This window comes from Schistocerca nitens, chromosome 2 (genome assembly GCF_023898315.1).
Source record: "Schistocerca nitens isolate TAMUIC-IGC-003100 chromosome 2, iqSchNite1.1, whole genome shotgun sequence".
Taxonomy (NCBI): domain Eukaryota; kingdom Metazoa; phylum Arthropoda; class Insecta; order Orthoptera; family Acrididae; genus Schistocerca; species Schistocerca nitens.
The window spans coordinates 771,362,445-771,375,799 of record NC_064615.1 but is presented as its reverse complement, the minus strand read 5'-3'; the positions used below and the strand labels follow the sequence as shown (position 1 = coordinate 771,375,799).

General features: G+C 45.7%; 1 long non-coding RNA gene across 1 annotated transcript; it reads right to left on the bottom strand.

Moving 5' to 3' along the window:
• Window positions 1-321: 321 nt before the first annotated feature.
• Window positions 322-12,614, bottom strand: LOC126234620 (uncharacterized). The gene is made up of 2 exons (XR_007544750.1): window positions 12,545-12,614; window positions 322-935 (listed from the first exon to the last, which is right to left on the bottom strand). It is a non-coding gene; the product is annotated as an uncharacterized LOC126234620 (long non-coding RNA).
• Window positions 12,615-13,355: the final 741 nt, after the last annotated feature.

The following is a 13,355-nucleotide window of genomic DNA, read 5'->3' as shown; positions in this document are numbered from 1 at the left end:
TCTGCTGTTCCTGATCTGCATAAAGTCATAAACTATTTAGGAGACAATCTGAGTAGCACTCTTAGATTGTCTGCAGATGATGCTGTCATTTATTGTCTTGTAAAGTCATCAGATGATCTGAAGATTGCAAAATGATTTAGTTAATATACGGTATCTGTGTGGTACGAAAAGTGGAAATTGACTCTAAATAATGGAAAGTGTGAACTAATCCATAATAGTACCAAAAGGAATCCCCTGTAGTAGTATCAGATGCCAAATGCGGTGTATTGACACCAAATGTAGTGGGTGGGTGCCAGGAGTTGCCGTATTAAAACTCGTCAGAGCTTTTCAAATGATTTATTCATTTCCACTACAGAGCTTCGTTCACCTCAGTCCACGTCACAGCCCCGCAATGCTGAGGCCACTGCCCCAGTGACCTGTGCAATGCAACACTGTGTCTTGCCAGCTTTGTTCGCCAGCTGTAGAGTTCCGATTACGTCAGGATGGCTGCGCCAGCAGCCGACTCAGCGACCACTGTTCCCGTTGACTCCGTGCTGCTCCGCCAGGAGCCGTAGGCCGGCCCCGCTCCTGCTTCTTCCTCGGCTGGCGTAGCTGGGAACGTGGCGACAACGACTGCACCCGATCTGGCGTCCGAATCTGCGGCCCCTTGCCAAGAAAGTCTCTGTCTTGTGTGGGGAGCCGAGACGACTGTCCACGGTAGCAAGCCGAAGAGTGGCGTGCCCTGGCTGGCTGCGGACCTCGCGTCAGCCTCAGAGGGTCAAACCAACGACCCGCCATGAACTGGAATGCTGGCGCCCCATCTGTCGCCTGGTGTAACTGGTTGTGCGACACGCTCCGCCATCCAGGAAAGCTGTCATACTTCAATGAACGCCCTCGGTATCCAATCCACTGGGACTTGGTCTACCCTCGGATCCCTCTGGGAAGTGGCTCTCCACCTGATCAGAAAGAAAACAACACATAACAAAGTTAAGGCTGCAATGACACTTGGCACAGAGGTGCTCAAAATGATCGTTATTTGCCGTTGGCTTTCCCTATACTGCGTGACGTTGCACAAGCTTTCGGCTGATATGCGCCCCTCTTGCTCTGAAATGAACTGGTTTACGGATCTCAACAGACCTGGTTCCAGAGTTTGATTTAACAAGGTCAGATTCTGCCTTGGCAAAAACCATGAAGTGGTTTCTGGCCAGTACAGCTGTGGCTGCGTAACATTAAACTGCATGACTCCTGAAATTGACGTGGGCAGATGGAAGGTTAGTCCTATTATGTTACACTTAGTTCCATTGATCTAAATTCCACTTCCTTCGAGATCTACACGTTTTGCTTCCGTAAACACTCCTTGCTCAAAACAACTTGCTACTACTACCAAATTCTCGTAGGTGGAGAAGATTCAAACTCAACACCGATTGTGTGACTACTTTCATCCCTAAATTTACATTATACAAACATGATGTTTCTGACCCAGAAATGTCGATAACTAAAAATTTAAACAGGAAATCGTACGACTCTGACATCTTTCAACACATATTTATTTACTCCGGCGTATTTACCTCTCCAGAACTGCATTTGATCTCTCCTCCAACAACACTCTACATACATCAGATGCTACACTTCCTTTTTCAGTGACCTGTGGACAGGGATCACCACCACCTTTCCTGCCCCTAGCAGGCCCACAATACTCGAAAACACATCAAAATCCAACGCTTTAATGAATCTACACAAACCCAATGATACATAACCAGAAAATTAAAAAAAAACTACAAATACTCTACTACTTTCTAGAACGTGAAGCATACGGTATTTCATGCTGTACTCTATCCTCCTGGTTTACTCTGTGCTTAACACCTCTCTTCACTCTCTTTCTTCCTTGTTCCTTCCTGTGACATGCCTGGAATCACATCCGGGCAACCCTTAAATGGCCGTAATCGCCCAGCGTGTACTATCGTCGTTCTAGTTTGCAGCTGAAGCTTAACATTAACAGGAGATGTGGTTTCAACAACTTTGTATGGCCCTTGATATCTCGTGAGGAACTTCTTCGTTCTCCCTTTTTGCATATAGGGGCTGGACAGCATTACCCATTGCCCCACCCTATATTGCAGTAAACTTCCTTTCTGCTTTACTGTGTCTTCCTGCCTTTCCAAAGCCTTTGTATTTGCCTTTTGTACCCGTTTCCAAACATCCCGAATTGTCCTTGCGAATTGACACACAGATTCACCAGTCCTTTTCTGTAGCTTCACTAAATCAAACAGTGACGGCATTTTTCACCCATACACCACCTCATATGGAGACAAACCGGTATTTGTATGGACTTTTGCATTGTAGTATGCAAATACAATATGCTTCAAATACTCGTCCCACTGACAGTGATGAGAGTCCACATAAAAACTGAGCATCTTCCCGATTGTTCTGTGTACCCGTTCAGTCCTTCCGTTGGCCTGTGGATGCAACGCGCTCGTCCTCAACTTCTTTACGATCATCAATTTACATAGTTCCTTCATTAAATCCGACATCAAGTTGGTCCCTTGGTCAGTAATTATTGTCTCTGGTACACCAAACTTCAAAATCCAGTTATTTACTAATGCTTGCGTGACCTTTGCTGCCTGTTGATTTGGCATAGCCACCATTCCACATACCTCAAAAAATGGTCTATTATTGTGAGAACGAATCTATCCTCGATGGTGTTCACCTAAAAGGGCCTAAGACATCAATCCCCAGGAAAGAGAATGGACATGTTGCCTCCGGTAATCGTTGTAGCTGTATCCGTTTCAGACTCAAATCTGCTCTCTGCGCACATGGTATGCAATTCTTGACATACTGATCCACATCTCCTTTCCTACCTCTCCACCAATACCTCTCCACCACTCTCCTGTTCGGCGCTCTACACCCTCCATAACCGAATAAGACGTGATCATCAGCTTCCGTTAAAACCTCGTCCTTCAGTTCTGCTGGCACTACTACCCTTGGCCCTAACTTCGTTTCCCTGCACAGAAGACTGTCATACACATTAAACTGGGGCTGTCTGATACAATTTACAATTGTTGTCCGCGTCCTGTAATTTTTGCCATACTGCTAGGTCGTAACCTATGACTTCTACTTTTGCCACCTTCCTACTTTGTGCATCCACATTACCGTGCTTATTCCCAGGCTTGTGCACCACCTCGTAGTCGAATTCATTAAGCCTCACAGCCCATCGAGTGAGTCTAGTAGACGGATCCTTCAACCCCAACCACCACTTAAATGCAGCATGATCAGTCACTACCCAAAATCTTCTCCCATATAAATAACATTTAAAATATATGATTCCATAGATTACAGTAAGCATCTCCCTCTCTGTTGTTGAGTAATTATTCTCTGCTGCATTCAACTGCCTAGACGCATAGGCTACAGGATGTTCTTTCCCATCAATTTCCTGACTGAGAACACACCCTAATGCTTGATTCGATGCATTGCATGCTAGTATAAACTCCTTTTCAAACTCTGGAAACACAAGAACCGGACTTGATGTTAACACTTCTTTCAGTTTGTCAAACGCTTTCTGACAGTCTTCTGTCCACTCAAATTTCACACCCTTCCGTAACAATTGCGTCAACGGCTTGCTAAATCTGCAAAACCCTTCACGAACTTTCAATAGAAATTGCAAATTCCGATGAATGACTGTCCTTCCTTAACTGTTTTTGGTTCCTGAAAATCCCTTACAGCCTGTACCAACCTTGCATCTGTTCGCACTCCGTCCTTACTGATAATATGACCCAAATAATTTACTTCTTCTAACACGAAATGACACTTCTCCAGGCTCAACGTCAAACGAGCTGCTCTTAACCTCATAAAGACTTCCCTTAACTGCTGTCTATGTTGCTCCATACTACTTGAAAACACTATAATGTCATCCAAATAGACAAGACACTGCCGTGGTTTCAAACCCCTCAATACACTGTCTAGCAACCTCTGAAACGTTGCCGGAGTGTTTTTCAAACCGAATGGTATTCTAATGTATTGGTAATGGCCTCCAGGTGTAGAGAAAGCAGTTTTTGGGCAGTCCTCTGGAGCCGCCTCTAACTGGTGATAACCACTTGTCAAATCCATCGTAGAAATGTACTGGCACTGTCCTAAGTGATCCAAAGTCTCCGATATGTTTGGAAAGGGGTATGCCTCAATTACTGTCTTATTATTGAGGTATCGGTAGTCACAACAGAACCTGTATTTCTTAGTTCCATCCACAGATTTTTTTTAGGCTCAACGACAATGCCTGCTACCCAGCAACTATTACTATGCTCTATAATACCGTCCGCAAGCTGCTGATCAATGAAATCTTCTACAATCAGCTGCAAATACCTCAGTATTCTGTATGGTTTATGGTAAACAGGTCTTCATTTCCTGTTGGTACCCTGTGTTGAACTAATGGAGTTGCTGGTAACGGCCCATATGGAAAAAATAAATCCTTAAACTCCCACAATAATTCATCCATCTGCTCCCTTTCTTCTCCTTTCAAATGCTAAATTTTGTCACGCAATGCAGTTCTATCGGCAGTTAGTGGTTGATCGCTTCGCCCACCTCTCGAACATCAGTCTTCATCATCTGGCACATCCAAATTTGCTACTAAAACTCCTTTCCTCAAATTCCCGTCTACAGCGCTAAAATTATCCACGTTCACGCTAACTACTCGCACCTTGTTCCCCTCCTGTACGCGTACAACACTACGTTTCACAAAATAGCCCAATGAACCCAAATCTTCATTATCCTCCAATGGTTCAGTAACACATATTGTACCCACAGATAGATTAGACTCCACACTTAACCAAAGCGATTTCCCGGTTCCACAAGACACACACTCATGCGAATTAAGCCTTAATGCTAATGTACGTGATTCAATTGGTTTGTTCATTATGTTGAACACCCCTTGCGACAGCTCTGCATTGACAACAGTTTCCCCTAGCAGATATAACATTCCACCAAGTTCCACAGCTCGTTGTCCAAGGTCAATTTTGGCATGATGTTGATGCAAGAAATCTACTCCTAGGATCATGTCGTAGCCGTCACTCACCCATGGTACTACTTCCATGCATACAATAAACTGGACTTTCCCTATCCAAAAGTCAACTGTCACCGACCCCAAAGGCGTGACCTCCTTATCCCCCACTCCACGCAACCTATAACGTGGTGGGTCTAACTTCCTTCATCCCATTATATTCTTAGTAGCCACTGACACTTGCGCCCCCGTGTCCAACAAAACCTTAAACTTTTTAGTTCCTACGGATCCTACCACTGAACATTCCACTTCTGCATACATATTCGTAGAATTGAAATTAAATGAGAGCTCCTTTAGGTGTGTCTTCGGCCCCCTCTGTCATTTAACATTTGTCCACCTCTCCTATCTCCATCCTCCAGGCTGCTGATTTCCACCCCTTCTTCTATTCCTTGGTCACTGGGTACATTGCCTATGCAGATGTCCCGTACGACCACACTTATAACATTTTATACCCGCTGCAAATACTGTTTGCCTCTCGCGTACCCCTGTTGCCGCGTCTATTTCCTCACACAGAATTGCCAGCTGAATGGCCGAATACAAATCTTTCGGAGTCCCTTCACGCACTTTCCATGACATACGCACTGGTGACCCTCTCAAAAATACATAAAGTGCCCTTTGCTCGGCCTCCTGCAAAGGAACACTATTCGCTTCATCTCTCTGACCCGACTCGTAAGTATACTCGTTAATTTCTTATCCTGTCCGCAAATTTCTCCACTGTCTCCCCCTGTCTCTTTGTCATTGTACTTAACCTCTCCCTAAAATACCGAGCACTATTCTGTTTCTTGTACCTTTGTGAAGGCCCTTCCTTTAACTACTTAAACTGTCGTGCCTTCCTTAAGGCCTCAGAACACCTTACATATGTTTTCGCATCATCCGCTAGTCTAATCTTGGCTACATGTAACAACTGCTCATCAGACCAACCATTCATCGAAACTGAAATTTCCAAGTCCTCCACAAACGAACACACATCCTCGGATGTCTTGCCAGAAAACGGAATAATCAAACTTGCGGCGGCTGGATCAATCCCCTGCACCCTAGGCAACAACGACTGATCAGTTGCGGTTTCCCGCTCACTTCTAGATGTTAATTCACTCTCAACTGAGTATTGTCCGCTGTCAATTTTGCTATCTTTTCCATCAAAACCCGCACCACTTCTGGTTCCGACACACCTTGCGTTCTTGACTATGCCATTGTGTTGCTTTCGTTCTCAGTATGTCTTTTTGTTTCGGCACTAAGTACAAGAATAATCTGAGTTCCTACAACTCTGTATCATACTCAGTAGCATCATAAACCAATACAAAGTAATCAAACGCCACGAAAATCATCTTACTGTCCCAAATAAACTAACACTTATTCTGGCAAAATAAATAATATGCATACGCAAAACATACACTCCTGGAAATGGAAAAAAGAACACATTGACACCGGTGTGTCAGACCCACCATACTTGCTCCGGACACTGCGAGAGGGCTGTACAAGCAATGATCACACGCACGGCATAGCGGACACACCAGGAACCGCGGTGTTGGCCGTCGAATGGCGCTAGCTGCGCAGCATTTGTGCACCGCCGCCGTCAGTGTCAGCCAGTTTGCCGTGGCATACGGAGCTCCATCGCAGTCTTTAACACTGGTAGCATGCCGCGACAGCGTGGACGTGAACCGTATGTGCAGTTGACGGACTTTGAGCGAGGGCGTATAGTGGGCATGCGGGAGGCCGGGTGGACGTACCGCCGAATTGCTCAACACGTGGGGCGTGAGGTCTCCACAGTACATCGATGTTGTCGCCAGTGGTCGGCGGAAGGTGCACGTGCCCGTCGACCTGGGACCGGACCGCAGCGACGCACGGATGCACGCCAAGACCGTAGGATCCTACGCAGTGCCGTAGGGGACCGCACCGCCACTTCCCAGCAAATTAGGGACACTGTTGCTCCTGGGGTATCGGCGAGGACCATTCGCAACCGTCTCCATGAAGCTGGGCTACGGTCCCGCACACCGTTAGGCTGTCTTCCGCTCACTCCCCAACATCGTGCAGCCCGCCTCCAGTGGTGTCGCGACAGGCGTGAATGGAGGGACGAATGAAGACGTGTCGTCTTCAGCGATGAGTGTCGCTTCTGCCTTGGTGCCAATGATGGTCGTATGCGTGTTTGGCGCCGTGCAGGTGAGCGCCACAATCAGGATTGCATACGACCGAGGCACACAGGGCCAACACCCGGCATCATGGTGTGGGGAGCGATCTCCTACACTGGCCGTACACCACTGGTGATCGTCGAGGGGACACTGAATAGTGCACGGTACATCCAAACCGTCATCGAACCCATCGTTCTACCATTCCTAGACCGGCAAGGGAACTTGCTGTTCCAACAGGACAATGCACGTCCGCATGTATCCCGTGCCACCCAACGTGCTCTAGAAGGTGTAAGTCAACTACCCTGGCCAGCAAGATCTCTGGATCTGTCCCCCATTGAGCATGTTTGGGACTGGATGAAGCGTCGTCTCACGCGGTCTGCACGTCCAGCACGAACGCTGGTCCAACTGAGGCGCCAGGTGGAAATGGCATGGCAAGCCGTTCCACAGGACTACATCCAGCATCTCTACGATCGTCTCCATGGGAGAATAGCAGCCTGCATTGCTGCGAAAGGTGGATATACACTGTACTAGTGCCGACATTGTGCATGCTCTGTTGCCTGTGTCTATGTGCCTGTGGTTCTGTCAGTGTGATCATGTGATGTATCTGACCCCAGGAATGTGTCAATAAAGTTTCCCCTTCCTGGGACAATGAATTCACGGTGTTCTTATTTCAATTTCCAGGAGTGTATAAACTAAAATTTGGCTCCTGGCAAGCCATACTCAAACACCAACAAGAAAGAAAACGCCCAACACTCAAAAGAACAATTTTGACAGCACTCACCACATCTTGTGACTGTACTGTAGGCCGTGGGCTGGAACGTCGTATTGGACAGATGATATCCGCTTTTCTGATACCAAATGTAGTAGTATCAGATGCCAAATGCGGCGTATTGACACCAAATGTAGTGGGTGGGTGCCCGGAGGTGCCGTATTAAAACTCGTCGGAGCTTTTCAAATGATTTATTCATTTCCACTACAGAGCTTAGTTCTCCTCGGTCCACGTCACAGGCCCCGCAATGCTGAGGCCACTGCCCCAGTGACCTGTGCAATGCAACGCTGTGTCGTGCTGGCCTTGTTCGCCAGCTGTAGAGTTCCGATTATGTCAGGATGGCTGCGCCAGCAGCCGACTCAGCGACCACTGTCCCCGTTGGCTCCGCGCTGCTCCGCCAGGAGCCGTAGGCTGGCCCCGCTGCTGCTTCTTCCTCGGCTTGCGTAGCTAGGAACATGGCGGCAACAACCACACATGATCCGGCGTCCGAATCTGTGGCCCCTCGCCACGAAAGTCTCCGGAATGTGTCGGGAGCTGAGATGATTGTCCGCGGTAGCGAGCGGAAGAGTGGTCCGCATTGGTTAGCTGCGGACCCTGTGACGGCCTCAGAGGGTCGAACCAACGACCCGCCGTGGACTGGGACGCTGGCACCCCATCTGTTGCCTGGTGTAGCTGGTGGTGCGACACGCCCCGCCATCCAGGAGAGCTGTCATACTTCAATGAATCTCTTTAGGAAACGGCAACTATTTATACATGGCCGCACGCGCCCCTCTGGTTTGCTAACGCATCGCTCAGTCACGTACGCCCCACACCTTGGTTGTGCCTGTGGGCCCCTTCCTCCTATAGCTTGCAACATGCAAGCCATTGTGTTTAAGCTTTTCAGAGGTTCGATGGCCCTGTGGCCTCCATTCCATTTCGCAGCCGCTGGTCAGCGTAACTTACTGCAATCCTGCATGCACCTGGCTATAGCTTGTGCGCTCCGAAATATTGCACGAAATCTAACTTCCCTATCTTAAACTGTGGTGTCGCTACACTCCTAAATTTTGGTTACATGATAAATCACACCAATCTAAAGGTTGCAAATTCAACAAAATACTTCGGGTTTTCAATTATGAATAATTTAAGTTGCAACAATCACATGGGTAATGTTGTGGGTGAAGCAAATCAAAGACTACGATTTATTGGCAGAACTCTGAGAAAATGCGACAGGTCTACTAGAGAGACTGCCGACATTACACTGGTACGTTCTCTTCTGGAGCACTGTGGTGCAGTGTAGGATCCGCATCACAGAGGATTGAGAAAATGCAACAGGTCTACTAGAGAGACTCCCATCATTACACTTGTACGTTCTCGTCTTGAGCACTGTGGTGCAGTGTGGGATCCGCATCACACAAGATGGCGCTGGTAGAACAGTGCAGTGACACTTCAGTCTCAGATAAAAAGAAGTTTCATAACAGCTCAGAGTGTAAAGAATGCAAAAAAACGTGTGGTTAAAGGGATTCTCTGTGTGAAATGCAACTTCTGGTTACACCCACACCCAATTTTTGGATCTTTGCCATTGCATCCAAATGTCGCAAGATGGTGGAATGATCACAGTTCGTCAGATTTGCGGTTCTCGATAACACTAACGTTGATCATTGCAGTTAATGCATTTAAACGATCTTCATCAAATCCTGAAGGTCTTCCTGAACATGGATAGTCACTAATGTCAAAACGATGCAGCTTAAAACGAGAAAGCCATTGTCGTGCCGTGCTTTGTTCGATGGCGTTATCCCCACAGACAGCGCAAATATTTCTGGCTGCCTCCACTGCTGTCACCCCTCTATTGAGGTCAGATAGAAGAGTATGTCCAAAATGTTCCGCTTTCTCCACTTGTCACTCCATTTTCTAGCGTCCAGAGCTCCACTCGCTATCACAAAGTAACAATATGTAAACTCAGCTAGCAACAAATAAAAATAGACAAGCGACAAATAAACACATAGCAACCGTAATACCAACATGCAAAACAAATATGCTACGGGATTATCCACTAACCTAATACGCAAAGCAGAGCATATGTATTTTGTGTAAGATCTCCTATGTGAAACAAACTCCATGCCCCAAGAGGACCAACATGGGGGATTTATATTACTCTACCTCTAGGAGGGAATGTAAAGACAGGGAGGAGGGGAAGGAGGAGGTGGACAGAAAGAGGGGAGGATATGTTCAAAGAGAGAGATGATGATCAAATAGTTCGAACAAGAAGGAGCTGTAGCAGTCAACTGTGATAAGTAGTGTTGAAGAATTGCGGGTGTGGAAGCACTACCAATCGAAAACCGCAAGAACGGAAATAACCCCATGCGGCTGTTTATCACAAAAACTTGTTGGTACTGTTCATTGAAGGGAGGCTGCAAATAAGCATCATGAAGATCAATCTTAAGAAAGAAGCGACCTGCACCAAGCTTGGCCATGAGTTCATCATTCTGAGTCAAAGAAAAGCGGTTGTCACAGTCTGTGGATTTACTATTGCCTCGAAACCTGCACATAAGTGTAATTTTCCTAAGGTTTCCTTAAAATTGCCTGAGGGAATGCCCACTGACTGACTGCTACAGTGCAAAACACACCGTTGTCCTGCCAAGATAAGAGTTCCTGTGCCACTTGATGTCTGATAGTTTGATGGACGGACCGAACTCGGCAAAACATTGATTGCATATTGTCTTTCGTTATCTCGCCATCTCGAAAAATGTCACTAAGCTCATGACAAAGTTCATTTATCCTGTCCGTAGGTACATAGAGAACACTATCTTGAATGTGCAAGCCAAATAGATCAAAAGAGTCAATAGCAAAAATATTTTCACTTTCATGTGGGCAAAAAAATGTGAACGAAACAAAAAAATGGTTCAAATGGCTCTGAGCACTATGGGACCTAACTTCTGAGGTCATCAGTCGCCTAGAACTTAGAAAAAAAAATTGTTCAAATGGCTCTGAGCACTATGGGACTCAACTGCTGAGGTCATTAGTCCCCTAGAACTTAGAACTAGTTAAACCTAACTAACCTAAGGACATCACAAACATCCATGCCCGAGGCAGGATTCGAACCTGCGACCGTAGCGGTCTTGCGGTTCCAGACTGCAGCGCCTTTAACCGCACGGCCACTTCGGCCGGCAGAACTTAGAACTAATTAAACCTAACTAACCTAAGGACACCACACACATCCATGCCCGAGGCAGGATTCGAACCTGCGACCGTAGCGGTCGCGTGGTTCCAGACTGTAGCGCCTAGAACCGCTCGGCCAACCCGGCCGGCGTGATCGAAACAGTTTTAGTAATTAAATACGGCAGATACGCTGCAAATACCCAGTACAGGTATGTCATCTCCATCGCACCCAGAAATAGTTGCCTGTGATTTAAGTAGCTTGCGCTTGACTAACAGTTCATATGAGTTTCTATTCGAGAGAGTCATAGATGCAGCCGTGTCCAGTTGGAATTGTGATTTATATTTGGCAATCTGAGAAGTCATAATTTATTAGTCTAATGCTGGATGCAAGAAGTGTGTGGTTTTTTCGCTGTTGCACTTGACTTGCACTGATCAATCCTCGAATAACTACCTGGATTTGAAAATATTGCATTGAGACATTTAGAGTCCTTGTTAAAGTTGCGTTTCTGCGGACAGATTAAACGTGGCCGTGCTTGCCGTAATGACAGCACTTAGCATGATTACAGGGGCATGCCTGAGGCTGTCTGCCGTGAAATACCAAGGGTAGTATTTAACTTCTCTAGCCTGCTGCCTAGCACACTGGTTTTGTTTACGATGCTGCCCTAGCTGTGATTTTGTGTGCCTCGGCGCACGAGCGTAAGGGCATAGTCTGTTTGCCATTATTCTGAACTGCATAAATAGGAGTGCAATAAAAGTCTACCACTGCACTGTCATACGAATCCTGACGTTCCATTAATTCCAAAATCTGTTGCAAGCTAGGATGAGGATACTCAAGAGTCTCTTTGCATCTGCTAGGGTCCCATACATTTTTGCCTGCTGCCGCCCAACCACCTTCCAGCCTGTGACGCGGTTTTGCTGTCGCCTTTGTTATACTGACGCTTTTAGCGCGCGATTTGTTTACAACATGACGTGAGCGATATGGGTGGCCCTAAGCCATTTACCTTTCGACGATGACCTGTTAAAAAGAATCTATATCACCTGAGAATGCGTCTTCTAGCGGCGCGAAACTGGTCGTGAATTTTAATAAAAAGTGTGAATGGTTTGTTCCAAAATAGCAACACAGGTTGAGTGACAACACTTAAAATACACAAGCAGAAATGAACTGACAGTTTAGACTAGAGCTTGGTGCAGCGTCTTATAACCCTAGCAATAACAATGCATTTTCCATGACGCGCACAACGAAGGGGGGTACCTTATTTCCAACCAAAAAAGTTATAAAAAAGGTAAATCGTTAATTTTTGTTGACTTAGATTAACAACATACTTTTCAAAGAGGTACTGACGTGTATGTATTTTTCCTAACCTGAAAATATCTTTTAGTACACTATTAGCAATGTCAACACATTTTCAATGACATACATTACCAAGCTATTTAATGACTACTAACAAAATTTAAAAATGCAAATTTCATTAACTGTTGACTTTTACTCACAATATATTTTCTTTAAAATGTTATTAATGTGCACTGCCAACTTCTAGACATGTACTGGCGCGCCGTGGTATCGATAGCGCACGATAACACAACAATTTTTTTTAGTTTTAGTCATTGAGCGTCAGTATTACAATGAAATGGTAATTTGTGGCTTTAGAGATTTTTTTAAAAAAGAAATGTAGATTTACAGCCCCTGTGGCTTATCAGAACGTTGACTAACCCTGAAAATATAAACAGAGCTGAACTGTTGTGACAAAATCCCTACTTTCTGACGTATCTAATTTAGAAACAGTGCCCTTTGCAATGCAATACATATATTAGTGACTGCAGTTGTCAGATATTTCAGTGTTACTGGCATGGCATCTCAGATATGTGTGTTACACTTTTCCACAGAGCGAGAAATATGACTGAAAAAGATTTCAAAATTGATTTTAGTCATTCGACAATGATTTTCGAAATAAACGTTCTCCTTGGCAGTGAAGTCCCTTTTTAGGTTATTGGAATTTCCCAAACGATACCTACGAGATGCCATTTCCATACCCAACATTATGAGCCAGTTTTTTCTTCGTCAACGTTACAAGCTCTTCCGCTAGAATCTGTGCAATTCCTGTAGGAATAATTTGATTTGCCGCCATATTTAAAGTCGCGCAAGTAGCGTTTTCAATTTCTGAGTGTGGTAACACCACAGTCTAATATATACAGTCGCGACACTCTCGCTGATTTTTGTTATACACCGCGACAACAGCGCCCCAAGCGGTGGAGAAGCTATGCTGCTGAATATGGTATTCAGTAAATGTAAACAGTATTGTTT